Raw genomic sequence first — 17778 nt, 5'->3', positions numbered from 1 at the left:
TTATCGGGGGCCTGCCCAAGTTTTCTTCAGTCACTAAGGAGCTGGAGAAACTGCATTGGCTCCCAATGCGGAAGAGGATTATGTTTAAAGCCCTCTGCATTGTCTTCAAGGCACTGCATGGTCTGGGCAGGGTGTTTCTTCAGGACCATTTCTAATGGTACAGACCAGGGAGACAACTGAGGTCTGCCAGTATGGGGTTGATTAAGACAGCTCGGATCAGGAAGGCACGCGGGGGGGGCAGGAGCTTTGTTGGGGGAGCAGCAAAGGCATGGAACTCCCTCCCCCTGACCCTTAAGTTAAACACCAATCTGTTAGCATTTAGAAAAAAACTCAAAACATGGCTCTTTACCCTCTAGCCGCGGAACCTTAGTCTCAGGGAGTTACCACTTGAGCGCCAGGACACCGGTTGGTATTTGTGCGCTCTATAAGTGTTGTAAATAAATAAAAAATACAAAGGCACTGCGTGGTTAACGGCTGCATTGCTTTGCTGTTTCCTGTGTCATACATATGCTCATTAGACAGTCTCTTTCCTCAAATGTAAACTAAACTTACCTGTTGCTCATGTTCATTGATCCCCCTGGCTCTCATAAAATGTGCACAATGAACATATCACATTTCAGGGTAGGTTCTAATTAGCAGTTGATATGTTTATTAATATTTAGCTCCATCAAATGTGTACAAACAAAACGGTTTGCTATATAGCTTGTTAGAATGCTACACCTTGTCTCTCTTCAGTTTATGGACTTGCCTCTGTAACCAAATGTTCCTGATTGATGGCAAACTCATCACTTTGAGGTAGTTCTACAAGATAACAAAATGATCCCTCCAAATCTCGGTGACTGGTTCACTAGAATACCCATTTGACATTAGTTATTGTAAATTATGTTGCCTGTTTGGGGGTTGGGAGTTTGGTAACAAAATCACCTGATGAATGCCTAAAGACGATGTGAGGGAAGTGGTCTAATATATAGTGTGGTTGTGTGCACCCTCGCAGTGTAATAAAAGCACAATTAAGTATCAGGTCCGTATGAAAAACCTTAGCTCAGTCCTGGGTAGCTGTGGTTCTGAGCCACAGCAGTCAGGCTCTGAGCCACTGCAGTCAGGATTTAACAAATGAACAAGTGATAAGCATTTAGCAGTACCAAAACAGTTGAATATAAAGAAAAACACAGACTCCTATTTATAAAAATAGAGTGCATTTTTGTCTTAAAAACACTTCAATGACAAAAATCCACTAGAGTGTACCGGTGATATGAATTTTCAAAGAAACAAATCACAGATTTTCACTAAGAACAATAAATCACTGCAATCTACTGCGACTTGCGATTTAGGGTTAGCCATCACAAGTTACTTGACAACGGCTCTTGTCGCAACCAGCTCCGAACTGAGCCAGTCACAGGGAACAATAATGTACAGAGTAACAGTTACCTTGCAGTTAAAGCAGTCTACGGGTGAAGCGTCATAGGAATCAAAGTAGTAGTAGTGATGCATGGGATAAAGGATGCTGAGCCGGTGTCGGGGGACCTTCCTGTGGCCACCCCTCAGTCCACGAACACAGTGGGGCAACTTTGGTCTCAGAGGCCATTGTCCCTTGAAGTTCATGTGAAGTGCTGCCAAAAAACAGATACATCTTGGCCTCCACTACCACGAAAACCTGTGGATTCTTTTAAATGGCAGTACCTCCCTTGTCAAGCCACCAAACTGTACTCTAATTACTCTACCAGGTCCAGCAGATTCGAGTGAAACTTTTGAGGGCCTGAACTTGATCTTAGACCACACTTTGGCAGTCAGTGACGATTATGTGTTCTTAGCTACCAACTCACCATGGCAGGCTTCTTCAGCTTTTATGGCCCTGTAGATGTTTGACTAGCCAATGGGCTACCAGTACTCCTCTCGCCTAGGGACGACATCCAGCGAAGAGTGGTATCTGGCTAGCCCAAAACATACCATTCTACCCATTCCCAAAAACGCAGAACCTTCCCTTGATGTGTGGGGCTCCCTAGTCCATCCAAAAGGTGTGTCCACCTGTGGGCCATCTACCCATGGAAAAAAGGTTTGGCAACAGCTTCTCTCTTTGTCTGAAATGCCAGCCTATCTGCTAAGTCAAAAGAGCAGCACCTCTCGAGTGTGACTACCATTTGCCTTTCAAATATGTTTTTTCCTTTGAAGCTCACCTTTTTGGCTCACACCCTGTTTGGCCTTCCAGCTAGAAGGAAATCACACCTCCTGCCTTGGCAGATCATTTGTTTTCCTTCCTGACTATGGTTCTCACCTGTCCCTAAGAGGGTAGCAGGCTGTCAAGAGAACAAAAGCTTGTGTGCAACCGTAAACAGTCACGGGAAAAGTTGGGGAAAAGTTGGGCAAAAGAGGGGCAACCTTCTGTGCAAAGGTTACATTCAAATCGACTAGAACAAGCTAGACTTAACAAATAATTATTTTGATACCTTGAAGTATACTCTTTAGTAGTCACATTCAGATATTAGCACTGCTGAGCTGTGACAGTGGGTAACACTGCACTCATCAATGGGGCTGCTAGACTTTCTGAAGTAAAACATACACTGCGGGTTTTCACTGTCAGGACAAGTAAAGTTACTAAAACACATGCCCATCTTTTTAATATCATGCGCAATGGTTTTAGGGCTCAGTATACCTGCCTCTGGAGTGACTTATAAATATTAAAAAGTTAGATTTGCCATTACTTTTAATGGCAAAAGCAGAATCAGCAGTTTAGAACTGTTTTGGCAGACAGCAATGGCAGGATGGAAGTCATGCTTTACCTTGGCACACTCACCATGGCACAGTAGGTGCTGCAGGCCATGAGGGACACTACCAACAGGTCAGGGTATCCCTGGCGCCATATACTGAGGACTTATAAGAAACTGAATGTATGCCAATTTTGTGTGAGACAATTAGACATACTTTTAAACAGGTAAGAGCACTGACACAGACCAGTTTGACGGGACTCAGTGCCCTTTCAGAGTTGAAACAGGAGCACCAGTCAAAAAATTTGGGGGTGATCATGCAAAAAGAAACCTTTCCTTACAGAAGCATATACGCACTACCATCTTTGAATAAAAGGCTACCCATATGTTGAGCATAATGAAAGTATGCGTGGGTTTGCACAGTTGTTTAAGTGAGACGTGTTTTGGAGTAATGCAGGGTCGTGGAAGATAGGGAGCTCCAAACATGTTGCAGTTACTTTACGCAGAAACAACATAAAATGCCAAGATAAAGATATGATTGGACTTGAAGGAACTATGAAAAGGACAAGGCAGAATGCGACGTCTTTTGTGTTTTCCTCAACAGTAGCAGCAGGTTTGCATCAGTTGGCGTTCAATGGGTCACACAGAACCACTATTTTTTCCCCGTTTTCTATAGCACAAGCATGGTCACATGGGATTAGAGTGCTTTACAAGAAGTCGGGTTGTAACAGTTGAAAAGAACAACCATTTAAATAAAAACAGTGACTAGAGTTAAAACATAGGTTCTTTGCCCAAGCATCCATCTAGTGGGAAGGCATTCAGCCTTTGTCAAAATTGTATTTCGAAGAGGCTGATCTTGAGACATTGGACTGCAGGACACATTACATTCAAGTGACTGTACAGTCACAATATTATATACAGCACACCTTGTAAAAAAAAAAATGCGGTATAGCAGGCACTTTAGTGGAGAAGTGTGGCTCACTGGTTAGAGGAGGCAGACCCTGAAGCAGAGGTCAGACCGGGACCAGGGTTCAATTCCCGACGTGGCAGGGTCCTGAGCTCAAAATGTCCACGGACTCGATAATTCTCGCTTCGGTGCCTACTCAAATCAGGGGCTCACACTCTGCAACTCTGGGCAATAGCTTGCTCGATCTCCACTACGGCCCCCCGCAGCGGGATGCCTGGCTTTCACCTTGGGGGTGCCCAGTAGGGGCTATCTCACAGGGAAAAACCAGGACGGGTTCCCAAAGCAAGCGCCTTGAGACTCTTTGGGGTGATTAGTGCGCTATATAAGAAGCCAACATTACATTACATTACTTACAACACAGCTAATGGTACAGTTGCATAAAAGAGTGTTTACAAAACACATCGCACGTATAAATGGCCATCATCCTTATTAAACATCCCTAGCCAAAGACTTACGTATCCGTCTTGGTAAGAGTGTTACTTCTAAAACATGCTCTAAGTAATGTTCATCTTTAGCATCTACTAGTATATTTTCACGTTACACGCAATTTCACTTTAAGTGGCACAACAAATAACGTTAAACAAATAAACAGTTTAGTTGTAGAATGCCATGGAGGATTTCTAATGACATGTTAATTCACGTGTCTGCTGGCCTGGACAGCTGCCAGATATTACCAGTGGCCCATGATCACATTTCACATATACCAAAACCCTCGGAACCACGTAAATGGTGTTAACTGGTTTAAACGCCGAATTCAAAGAATATAACTTCATTGTTAATTGGGTGTGGTCAATTCGCTCGTGAAATAAGGGCGATGAAAACGTTGCGCTAAATAATACAAGAAAATGCAAAATATTCATGTATTAAAGGGTGAAAAGAAAAAAAATATCAACAAAGGGGAGGTAAAGAGGGAACAATAAGCCTAGTTAATAAACAAAAACATGCGTGCGCATCGTGGATAGGCTGTACTATGCATTTTGAAATACTAATAAACTGTGCACTGCAAAGGATGAAGGAAGAGATACATTGTACATTCACGTAAAGAGAGAACGTGTGATGTTAAGTGTAGCACTGGAGACGCTAGTGTTAGCAGCAGGCTTGGTGCAGAGAGGCCTGCCTCCACCCGGCTCACTGGTTTTGACAGCAGAGGAGGCACCGGCTCTTCCGGGTACAGGAGCCGGGCCTCACAGCCGGGGGCAGGGCTGGGCCTGGGTGGACGCGACTGGTCTTAGGAGACTTTTTAGGGGTGCCCACAGTGCAGGGGGATGTCTCGGGGGTCGGGGCGAAAGTGACAGCCTATAAAGGGGCCTGCGGTACACCGGGCCTTTGACAGCACTGGGCGGCGCTGCGCTCTCACCGGGGCGGAGTGGGGTCGCTGTTGCTGTGTGTCTCTGCTGCCTTGGCGGTGTCTGGGCTACCGCTGTCGTCGCCCCGGGTGTCCCTGCCGCTCCGCCCCGCAGCCTTGGTCTCTGGTCTACCCTCGGCTTCCTGTCTCGGCTCCACCGCGTCCCCTCTCCTTTCCAAGATGGCGGCGCTTCCCCCCTGCACAGAGTTTCCTGTCACGCTCCCTGTGGCCGCGCACTGGCTGGTGGGAGGGAGGGGGCGCGCGCGCCCGGCACTCCTTGACAGGGTGGCGGTTGGCTGCGAGCCGTCGCTGGGCCCTGCGGTTCACTAGCTCCCGGCGTCCCCAGACGTCTCGAGACGCGCCGACCGTTTAGCGATCACGCGCCTGTTTCTCCGCCCTTTGGTGTCACGCGCTCTTCTGCGGCCGCGCGCGTTCTTTGCTTCATCTGTTTCTGTGTGTGTTTTTTTGTGAGCTCATTCCTACTTGTTGAGCGAGTTTTTCTCAGAATGCGAGGCCTAGCCGGAAATACGTTTAGAAATACTTATTGTGCAATGAAATACTTCACGAACTCTGTCAAGTGCTCCCCACTAACGAAGTTGCGCAATTTCACAGTTTTTTAATTAAAATTCGCAGAGGGTGCTCACTAAACGCGTACCCCTTTTCAATAAGATTTTTTTTTGAGGGGAGGGGGGGAGCGTGGTGATGACGTCGGCGGGGGTTCCATTTACATCATACCATCATATGTCTCAGGTATAACCTTTTAACGCTCTTCTGTGTCTGGTCTCCTATTGCATTGTGGTACTTATAGTTAGATATTTCACAATGTATTTATTTCGGGTTTTTTATTGCATGAATATAGAGCTGCACAGTTGTGTAGCTCCATGCACTAGCAACTATACCAGTTTTTTGCTTTGCATTATGGGACTCATAGTTTTGATTGTATAACTGCTTAAACAGAGCGAGATATCAAAGAATGCAAATTATACTAAAAAGCTTAATTCTATTAGCATTCCATTGTATTGACCTGGAAAACACTGAGAAGTTTGCAAACACAGTCTCGAGGGACTGCAGACCACATTAGAACATCGAAATCTTTCTAAAAGGAAACACTTTTTTCATTTTAGAGACAAAAAGGTGTCTTAGTAACATTCACCCTTTTGATCAGAATTCGCATTCATGGCATCACTACAAAATATCAAGGAAGCGAAAGACTTTCCAAGCGGGTGCTGCCTAATTTAGTCATCAGAGTTATGTTACAATACCCATATTATAAAATGAGGACATGTAGTTTCGGGAATAGACCTACGGTAACACTCTGACCAGTGGTTGAAATGGAAATATAGGAGTAAGGTACTCACTGTCTCAAGGTACCTGTTTTCTGCTGAGAAGTGCAGGTACTCTCCCATTAAAAGTATTGCAGCAGTGTTGGGAAGAGCTGGGACCCTCTCTTTAATTTTAGAGAAGTGCAGGAACTGAGTACTAGACAGTAGCTTCCTATTTAAAGCAAAGGAGCCTGATTACAAGTAAAGGTGCTATTTATCGCACCTGGTAAATAACAATACCCTGGAGTTCATTATTTATGGCATGTAATAAATAGTACCTTTTAAGAATTATTGGGGAATAAATAGCATACAAATTTCCCCTGTTAAATTTAGCGAGACTTGAGGTACTTAACAGATCAGCTAACTGTTGGATGCGTTAAATACCTTTTAACTTGTAATTCTGACCCATGTATGAACAGGTTTACGCACAGGTCAGAAGACAGCAAGCAACTCATAATCAGTTTCTTACTCTTACCTTATACAAGACTGTCTTCAAGCATCTTTGTAGTGATAGAGAGTTTTTTTTTAGTTCTGCTGTGTGTGCTACAGCGCATGGAACTTGGAGTGCTTTTTAAGAATGCAATGTGCCATCGTAGAATCTAGACAACAAAAAGAATGCCAATACTGATCCCCCAATACACCCAGAAGCTCTTTAGTAGCTTTTATTTCAATAGCACAAATTGTTTTGAATTTTTATATCTCAAAGGGAACACTCTAATACATGTGATAGACCAAAGTAAATTGTGAATAAAAGCAGTTCAACAAAAAAATCAATCCGCTTGCATTCAAACACTTCCAAACAAACCCATTCACTCTCCACAAAAACCATACACACTCATCCTCCTTGGCGCAAGAGGTGAAACAAATAAACCACCTAAAATGACAAACAAAGCTGTGGTTGACTTCCACATTTTCATATATGCACCCTATACAATATTTACACCAGTTTACATCAAATGAAATATTTACATTAGTCGGGCACAATGCAACCAAGCCTAATAAACATAACCAATGTTTGGCAATAATAAAACGTGGTCAACCATTTGCACCTGGATCTCAGGAAGGTGGCGGACCGGGTTACCACCACTGAAGGAGACCTAAACGCATTGAAGACCGAGGTCCGTCAACTGCAGGAGACATTAACGGCCCTTCAGGACCACACAGCCCGGCTGGAGGATAGGGCAGACGACGCAGAGGGGCAGTCGAAGAGGAACAACCTCAACTTTTTGGGATTTCCAGAAAAGCCGGAGGGGCAGGCAGCAGACCTATTTCTGGAAGGTTCGATTGGTTCAGCATTCCCAAACCTCAGGCTCTCCAGGATGTTTGCAGTGGAGAGAGCCCATCGCTCCCTCAGCCCGCCGCCCAAACCGGGATCCCCACCCCCAGAGCCCTGATCGCTTGATTGTTCAACTTTAAGGACCGGGACATGATCCTGCAATTTATTCGCACCAAGGTCCGCCCAGATTTGAGAACCACGATATCCATATTTACCCAGACTATACGAAAAAAGTTCAGGATCTACGAAATGACTTCTTGGGTGTTAAACGCCAATTGCGAAACCTCAATCTCAAATATAGTTTAATGTTCCTGGCCAGGTTCCGTTTACAATATGGGGACATTGTACACTTCTTTGGGAACCCACCGGAGGTAACAGACTGGATGGACTTACTGGGCTTGGACAGGACCAAAACCAGGGCTGGCAAGAACAGAGGAAGAGGGGTGGTTGGCAACGGAACCAGCAACGTCACAAGGGTGAGCAGAGACCCAGGGTACGGGGCTTGTCAAACGGAGGACGCATCATGGTGGGACCGGATGGAGCCCTACTTACGGAGATGGAGGCGATCCCGATGCAGAACCAGTTTTCTCCATTATGTCTGGCGCAGGAAACGCAGTCGGAACTGGGGAGCGCCAACCGCCCAGTGGATGGGGGCTCCAGAGACACGTGAGCGGCAGACACTGAATTGGGACCTTGGGGTTCTGGGTCATTGAAACTGTGAGTACAAGATTTGACCCGAAGGACACTTGACTCTGTTGCGGGGATCGTAAGAAAGGGTCTCGGGCCCAGAGACAATAAGGGTGAGAGGGGGCTGGAACGTTTTTGAGGAGGTAGGCACTATTCCGCCAACATACCCTTTCGACTCGCTGGCTGTAGTGCGCTGAGGCAGCCTGGCTAGACTACCAGTCGGGCGGGGCCGCGCGGTGCCAGTCAGTTGGCTGAATATCCGAGTCCAGGGAGTTACCTGACTTGTGAAAGTTAGTTACTTCATAGTCATTACTTCAAGTTGGGGAGGATGATCTAGGGGGTGGGTGGAGTTTTGGGGCGGGTTTCTGAGTCCTCAGGCCAGGGTTGGGTTGTGAGAATGAAGTACTACTGCCTGTGGGTGGGGGGAGTTGGGACTGGGGGTTTGCAATGTTGTTTTATTTGGGTTACTGCCTGGTCTGGCCCATGCCGCGTCTGTAGAGTTCAGAAGCGATTGCAACTTGAGGGGTCACGCTACAACACTATTGGGGGTCCCTCACACGAATGTCGGGTGCCGCCGCACCAACAGCAGCCGACTCATGACAGGTGACACACATATAAATTTATAACAGGGAATGTCCTGGGGCTCAATGATGTGGTCAAACGGATCCGGGTGGCAACATACCTCAGGCGGTATGAGATAAGTATAGCCCTACTCCAGGAAACGCACCTATGGGGAGACTGTCTTAAATATGTTCAACGCAGATGGAGGGGTCAATTGTATGCTACCTCCTACTCATGGTTTGCTAGAGGAGCGCTTATTTGGGTGGCACCAGGAATTCCCTTAAAGGCTATAAACACTAGACAAGATCCTGATGGGAGATATGTGATGGTGGAGGGGACACCAGATGGGCGCAGCATGTGCTTGGTAAATATTTATGCCCCGAATAGTGATGATGGAGAGTTTTTGAGTCAAGTCTTGGGGCAGATAGATCTGGATCCAGATACAGAATTGATTGTTGCAGGAGATTTTAATTGTGCCCTTGATGGGGAGTTAGATAGACACTCCCCAAAACTGGATGCCAAACCCAAAGTGAGAGAGGCTATGGGCCAGATGCTTCAAAACTATCGCTTATTGGATATATGGCGACACCGCGACCCTGACCGTTGAGTGTATTCGTGCCACACACCTGCTGCCAATACCTATAGTAGACTAGACTATTTCTTTATTCAAATGACACCTGCTCATCAGATAGGGGAGATGCAATATCTGGCCCGCTATCTGTCCGATCACTCCCCTCTGTTAATAACATATTCTTTGGGCTGGCCGAGATCTAAGGTACGGCTTTGGAGGCTCAACTTAGAAGCCTTTGTAGACCCAATCTACAAAGATGCAATAACAAATGGGCTGGATGTCTATTTTGATGTGAACTAGGGCATGGCCAGCACTAGGGCGATCAAATGGGACGCGATGAAGGAGGTGATATGGAGGGTTTGTATGTCCACGGAGGTGGGGGTTAAGAAAGTGCTGGAACAGGATCTATGCCAGCAGGAGGAGCGCTTGGCAGCTCTAGAGAAAGAGCTTCCCACGGACAGGGAAGGGCCGGCTAAATGGGCTGAATTGAGACGGAAGATAGGGGACATCTGGAACTCACTAGGCAAATTTAATAGAACTGCGAGTAGGCGATGCTGGTATACTGAGGGGGACAAGGCCGGACGTCTGCTAGCGCACCTGATTCGGATGGAGACTCAGCCTCACCCGATTTTAACAATTAAGAATGAACACGGCCATATGGTTTTCACTCAACATGATATTATAAGACATTTGTAACCCATTTGCATAGAATATACTCCGAGCCCCAGTCCCCCACCAGCCCTCAGGCTGTGGAGGCCTATCTAGCCGAGCTGGAACTGCCCTGCATAGACACTGAGAGTCAGGAGTTCTTGGGGGCCCCGTTCAGAGGAGAGGAGATATGGGCAGCAATCGCCCATTTGAAGACCCCTAAGTCCCCCGGGATGGATGGCATAGCGGCTGAACTCTACAAAGAATATGAGGGGGTCTTCCTCCCTAAACTCCTGGAAATCAGGGCGGAAGCCAGCAAAAGCATCATGCTTCCAGATTCCATTAGTGAAAATCCCAAAACCGGGGAAGGACCCCCTGCTCCCCAGTCCTTATCGGCCAATTTCCATGCTTAACGTGGACCTTAAAATCATTAGCCAAGTGCTAGCAAGTAGGCTCCTCCCATATCTCTGGCAGCTGGTATATGATGACCAGTCAGGTTTTATACCAGGCAGGAATACGTTACGGAATATCCGCTGCCTCGCACACGATATGCAATCATTGGAGGGAAATGCCCAACAGAGCACCTAGATATCGAAAAGCGTTTGATTCGAGCCGATAGGAATATTTATGGCAGGTGCTGCTAAAAATGAGACTGGGCGAGGGATTTGTAAATTGGGTTAAACTGCTCTATGCTCGACCGGTGGCGAGGGTTCGCACCGGACGGTATGTGTCGGACACAATGTGCATAGAAATGGGGAGGCGGCAGGGATGCCCGCTCTCCCCTTTGCTGTTCGCCCTGGCAATGGAGCCATTGGCATGTCATCTCCGTGGGGTACTCCAGGGGCGGGGCGTCCGGGTGGGGGATACAGAACATATCGTATCACTGTACGACGCCGATGCTTTGATATACCTTAACCAGCCGACCCAGTCATTGCCGTTACTGATTGCTGCACTGACTCAATTTGCTGAAGCCTCCGGCCTTTACATTAACAAAGCAAAATCACAACTATACGCGATTGGGTCGGCAAGCAAATTGGACGGAGCCCAGCTCCCCGGAGATGGGACTTCCATGGGTAGAGGACACACTGCGCTATCGGGGGGTATGGATAAGTAGGGATGAGACCACCTTTTACCAACACAACATGGGGAGGATACTAAGGGGTCTCCAGGGCAGTATTGCCTTCTGGAACACACTCAAACTCTCCTTGATGGGGAGGATCACCTTGATAAAGATGGTGGTTCTGCCTGGATGTCTCTTCACAATGCAGAGTTCCTTCTTTGAACTCCGGCATCGGGTATTTAAGGAATTGGATGCACTGATCATTCTACTGCTATGGAACGGGAAGCGATGTCGGATTAGTCTAGAGGTCATGAAGCGTAGGTGGGGCAAAGGAGGTTTAGAAATCCCAGATCTGGAACTTTATTACTTTGCATCACAAATACAACATGCTATAGCCTGGTTGGACAGAGACCCCTCCTGGGAAATGTCCTTGCTGGCAGACACCTATGGAGACACACAGTTAGGAGCACTTCTCTGGTGGGCGGGGGGGGGGGAGGGGGGAGGAAAGGGAACACTGTCCTGAATTGGTGCGGCCATTAGCTGCAATATGGAACTGAGAGTTCCGAAGACTTATCCGGGATCGGCCGTTTGCCCCAAAGGCAGATTTCTGGCTTATGCCGCCCTTCGCTCAAATTGAGCAGGTTATGTCAACTGACAAGTGGAAAGATGGGGGCTGCCTTATGCTGCCCGACCTCTATACAGACAACAAATTCATTACCTAACAGCAGGCAGTGGCTAACTTTGAGCTGGGATCAGGGCAATTCCTGCAATATGCTAAAATAGCGGCAACGGCGAGGCAATTATGGCCTTCGTTTCCAGAGGCTCCGGGCACACCCATACCCTGGTCACTATGATCACCACGGCTGGGGGCGGAAGCTTGTTACCCACTGTGATCCGGTCCCGCTTCCACCCCCACCAGGACTACAAGCCCCTCGTGACTCACCGGTAACCAGGGGGCCAAACACCAGCCCTTGCTGTCAAATCCCCGTGTCTCACGACCATGCCAGAGCGGTACCTGTGACCCGAAGTATCCCGCCCCTCTTTCCCTTACAGGAACCAATCACCGGCCGCCGCCAACAGGAAGCACTTGGTATCGACCCCGGAAGTCCCGCCCCTACAACAGCGACAGCACCAGTGAAAAGCACACCCATCGGCCAGGACGCAGTCGGAGCATCGTGGCAGGATTCTCAGGCAGGCGGAGAGGATGGCGGAGGAGAGAAACCCGAAGAAGACGTATGGTCGGAAGATTGGTGGAGTCCCTGAGGAGGTGGCTGAAGAGCGGCCGTAGTCCACTGGAGGGCTACGGCGGACCGCGTGAGTACCTAGTACCGCTTTCTGAGCACTCTAGGCGCTCAGTGTACATAGTGTAAAGTCTGTCTTCTTTAGGCACGGAGCACGGTAATAACCCTCTCACTGTAATAATTGTAAAGCACCCTCATGGCATTGTCCCTCTCCCCTCACGCACCCTTCGGACACCCTTCCTATTCCCTTCCCCCTCCTATGCCCTCTCTCCTCCTTTTTCCGCACTTCTCTTCGTTTCTCGGTCCCCCACAAATCCGGTGTTGGTGTCAGGAGATTCGCTGTCTCGAAGTACTGGTCTAACGGTCCCTTCTTTCTCTTATTGCCCTCCGAGGTACCTCCCCGACGACTTACCCGACCCGAAGGCCAACCAGACGGGATCCGGACAAAGAAAGAAGGACCGGACCGAGACCCTCCCGATGGAAGGACAAGACCCGACTCCCCTCCCCGGAGCCATACTTCCAGTTGTTATCGGACATTTTGTGTGCTTTAATAAACCAGCATAGCCCATTACATACGGCCTCCTTGCCTGCTATTTCAGCCCGCGACAACCCCCCCTTCACAGTTGGTGTCAGAAGTGGGATCAGCTGAAAGCATGGAGGCCGTTATGAAACGTATGGCCGACTCACAGGAACAGCTCGGGAAATTGATGGAACAATTTCTGAAGACCGCAGAGGATGACAGGGGGCAGCTGCATGACGTTCCTAAGGGCCAAGGGACAGCGCACGAACAGGCCATGGGCAAACTAGCTGATGCCATAGGACAACCGAGGCCTATGGCCTCCCTGCCTTCAGTAGTTCTCCAGAAGTACGTCCCGGGGGAAGACCCGGACTACTTCTTTACCAACTTTGAGAGGTTAGCACAGGCTGCGAACTGGCCTGTTGATCGATGGGGCCAATACCTCGGACCCCTTCTGACGGGGGACTTACAGGCCACCTACCAACAGGCCAATATCCAGGGCAACAATCCCTACGCCGACATTAAACGCTGTATCCTGGAACGTCTTGGCGTAGATGACGACACATACCGGATAAGGCTACGACAGGCAAAAGAAGGGCCCCAAGAAAATCCCCGGGCTCTGTCCTTCCGGATCAAGGATCTCACCAACAGGTGGCTGAGACCAGAGACCTCCACCAAAGAAGACATCCTTGAAAAGATCTACCTGGAGCAGTTCCTGAACTCCCTGCATCCACCAACCCAGAGATGGGTGCGCCAACACACCAAACTCAACCTCGAGACGGCGGTGGAAATAGCCTGTGCTTATGGCCGTGCCCAAGACATTCACCGCCACAAGGAAGAACCCGTCCACCGGCCTCATCCCATGAACTCCATTCGTCCTCCCCGCCCTCTGCTACCCCGAAGACCGGAACCAGCACCTCTTCTGCCCTCTCCGATCCCGTACCGGCCTCCTAATCCTGGCCCTCAGTGCTATAACTGCGGTAATTATGGACATATCGCCCGCGTATGCCCCCAGAAGGAGGTGCCGATGGAAATAGGCCTTGTTAGGAACTACGTCTGTCATACGCCTGGGGCCACACCCCCTCCCTTCCATTGCCCCGTGTCTATTGAAGGACAGGAGGTCCTCGCCCTCGCTGACACTGGTTGCCGTCAGAGCGTCCTCCGTCCTCAAGACCTGACTCTCCCTCCGGGTGCCCCTACAGGAGTGGTGGCCATTCAGTGCGTCCATGGGGACACTACGCGGTACCCCACCACTCAGGTATGGGTTCAGCACCCCGGTGATCCTGGTACTAACCTCACGGTCGGTCTTGTGCCGGCCTTGCCCGAACAAGCCATTTTGGGAAGCGATTATTCTGGACTGCCTAAGCTCCTTCAGGACACCACCGACTCGCTTGTCCAGTGGTGGAAAGAGGCCCCTTATCCCCAAGGCTTGTCTTCCGCCCCCATCGAGACTAAACCATGGAAAACAAAGAACCAGAAGAGGAAGGAGAAGAACAACCCTACCTATGTCTACCCTGCGAACATTGACGAACACCCGTGGCAAACCGACCAGGAGTTCAGGGCAGCGCAACAGGAGGATCCCCTCCTTCAAGAGGCCTGGGGAAGGGCCCTAGACCAAGAGGACCCCACACAAGTAGGTCCCTACTTCTTCAAACAAAAGGGGTTGTTGTATCGGAAGGGAGGGCCTCTTCAGAAGCCACAGCTATTGATCCCGGGCCCCTTCCAAGACAAGGTCCTTTTCTTAGCGCACAGCCACCTGTTAGGGGGACATTTCGGGGATGAAAAGACCAGTCAAGCGGTCCTGGACAAGTTCTATTGGCCCGGGGTCCACCAGCGTGTAAAAGCCTACTGCCGCGAATGTGCCGTATGTCAAAAAACCAGTCGGTACCGACCACCCAGAGTACCCCTCCAACCTCTCCCTCTCATCGACGTCCCGTTCAGCAGGATAGGGATGGACATCATAGGACCCCTTCTGCCCTCCCGAAGCGGGTGTCGCTATGCACTGGACATAGTGGATTACGCCACTCGCTTCCCTGAAGCCTTCCCGTTATGTCAACCTCTCTGCGCAACACATAGCCAAAGCCCTGATAACGATGTTTTCCCGGGTGGGGTTTCCCCGAGTGATTTTAACCGATCAGGGCACGCCTTTTGTTTCGTCTCTTCTTAAACAGGTCTGTGCACAATTGGGCATCAAACAAATCAGGACGTCTGCATACCACCCGCAAACGGACGGACTGGTGGAGCGCTACAACGCTACCTTAAAACAGACATTGAAAAAACTGATAGGGTTGGAAGCCAGACGGTGGGAAGAGATGTTGCCGCTGGCCCTTTTTGCGATACGCTGTAAAACGCAAAGCAGTACAGGCTACTCACCCTACGAGTTGTTATATGGGCGGCCCCCTCGTACCCTCCTGGACATGGCACAAGAAGCCTGGGAAGCAGAACCTGACCGCACTCGTCCTTTGCCCGAGTACGTAGAGAACCTGAAGACCCATCTAGCCGAGATTCGGGAAATAGTGAAACAGAACCTAGAGAGAGCTCAAGACGCACAAAAACGACAGTATGACAAAGGAACAAGATCCCGTGTTTTCGCCATAGGGGACTTAGTCCTTCTAATGATGCCCTCCTCAGACCAAAAACTCTTGGGACAATGGCAGGGTCCCTACGTCATCCGGCGCCAGGTGACCCCAGTCACGTATGAGGTAGAGCTGGATCCCACAAGGGGCACGACCCAAATATACCACGTAAACCTCCTAAAAAAATGGGAGGGACCCCGTCCAGTCCTCACCCGGTCAAGGCTTCCCTCTGCTTATCCCTTTGACCCGTGTCTAGATCCCGCCTTGTCCCCTGTCCAAACCCGAGAACTCCGAGACGCTCTGTCACCCGTCAGTGTGGTCTTCTCCTCCTGTCCCGGACGGACCACGGTTACCACCCATATCATCAATACGGAACCCGGGAAAGTGGTACGACTGAGACCCTATCGTGTCCCAGAAGCCCGCAGAGCAGTTATCCGAAAAGAGATCGAGGACATGCTCACGATGGGGATAATCGAACCGTCGGTCAGCGACTGGAATTCCCCTATCGTCCTTGTACCTAAACCCGACGGGTCTGTCAGGTTTTGCATTGACTTTCGGGAGGTCAACAAGGTGTCCACATTTGACACTTATCCCCTGCTGAGAGTGGATGAAATGGTCGAGAAGATAGGGAAGACCAAATTCATATCCACCCTCGACCTCTGCAAAGGCTACTGGCAGATACCCCTCCGAAACCAGGACAAAAAGAAAACTGCCTTCTCTACCCCCGAGGGGCTGTTTCAATTCATCGTTATGCCTTTTGGGCTTCACGGTGCCCCTGCTACCTTCCAGCGTGCCATGAACCAGGTCCTGCGCCCTCATTCCCAGTATGCCGGGGCCTATTTGGACGATATCGTCATTTACAGCGATAGGTGGGAACAGCATCTAAGGCATGTGTATGAGGTGGTATCATCCCTGGGTTCTTTTGGCTTTTCCATCAACCCCGCCAAAACCACCCTGGCTGCACAAACCGTCCAGTACCTCGGCTTCCTTCTAGGCGAGGGGCTGATCCGACCCCAGAAAACCAAAACCGAGGCAATCCAGACCCTACCCTTCCCGCGAACAAAGAAAGATCTCAGGGCGTTCTTCGGTCTCCTGGGTTATTACAGGAGGTTCGTTCCCAACTTTTCCCAGAGAGCAGCCCCCCTTACGGATCTCCTGAAGAAAGCTACCCACACCGACCTCGCCCTTAAGGAACCCACACCCGACTTATGGCAGGCATTCACCGACCTGAAAAGAGCGCTGACCTCCAGCCCTGTCCTGATCAGCCCTGACTATTCTTTGCCGTTTATACTACAGACGGACGCCTCCGAACGGGGATTAGGGGCAGTCCTATCCCAAAAAGACGAATCAGGGAACGAAAGGCCCATCCTCTTCCTCAGTCGCAAACTATTCCCCAGGGAAAAGAACTATGCCGTTGTTGAAAAAGAGGCCCTCGCAATCAAATGGGCCATCGAGAGTCTTAGATACTATCTGGAGGGATGGGACTTCACCATATATACAGACCATGCCCCCCTGGAGTGGATGGCCCGGAACAAAGGACATAATGACAGAGTCCTCCGATGGTTCCTGTCGCTCCAACCCTACCACTTTAGCACACGACACCGGAAAGGAACAGAACAGGGCAACGCTGACTTCCTGTCCCGCTACCCCTCCACCCCAACCCGTACTAGTAAGACAGCTAGGGGAAGGGGATGTGATCCGGTCCCGCTTCCACCCCCACCAGGACTACAAGCCCCTCGTGACTCACCGGTAACCAGGGGGCCAAACACCAGCCTTTGCTGTCAAATCCCCTTGTCTCACGACCATGCCAGAGCGGTACCTGTGACCCGAAGTATCCCGCCCCTCTTTCCCTTACAGGAACCAATCACCGGCCGCCGCCAACAGGAAGCACTTGGTATCGACCCCGGAAGTCCCGCCCCTACAACAGCGACAGCACCAGTGAAAAGCACACCCATCGGCCAGGACGCAGTCGGAGCATCGTGGCAGGATTCTCAGGCAGGCGGAGAGGACGGCGGAGGAGAGAAACCCGAAGAAGACGTATGGTCGGAAGATTGGTGGAGTCCCTGAGGAGGTGGCTGAAGAGCGGCCGTAGTCCACTGGAGGGCTACCGCGGACCGCGTGAGTACCTAGTACCCCTTTCTGAGCACTCTAGGCGCTCAGTGTACATAGTGTAAAGTCTCTCTTCTTTAGGCACGGAGCACGGTAAAAACCCTCTCACTGTAATAATTGTAAAGCACCCTCACGGCATTGTCCCTCTCCCCTCACGCACCCTTCGGACACCCTTCCTATTCCCTTCCCCCTCCTT

General features: G+C 49.8%; 1 protein-coding gene across 2 annotated transcripts in view; it reads right to left on the bottom strand.

Annotated features, from left to right (window-relative positions):
- RAB14 (RAB14, member RAS oncogene family) overlaps positions 1 to 5383 on the bottom strand; it is a 187658-nt gene extending 182275 nt beyond the window's left edge. Inside the window, exon 1 of one of the 2 annotated variants that reach the window (XM_078641872.1) lies at positions 5027 to 5383. The gene's annotated coding sequence lies outside the window, so the exon portion shown is untranslated. The remainder of the gene's footprint in view (positions 1 to 5026) is intronic. The other variant, XM_078641871.1, reaches the window with a different exon arrangement.
- Positions 5384 to 17778: the final 12395 nt, after the last annotated feature.

This window comes from Lissotriton helveticus, chromosome 5_1 (assembly GCF_964261635.1).
Source record: "Lissotriton helveticus chromosome 5_1, aLisHel1.1, whole genome shotgun sequence".
Classification (NCBI taxonomy): Eukaryota; Metazoa; Chordata; class Amphibia; order Caudata; family Salamandridae; genus Lissotriton; species Lissotriton helveticus.
The sequence above is the reverse complement of the archived record's forward strand: the minus strand, read 5'-3'. Positions and strand labels throughout refer to the sequence as shown.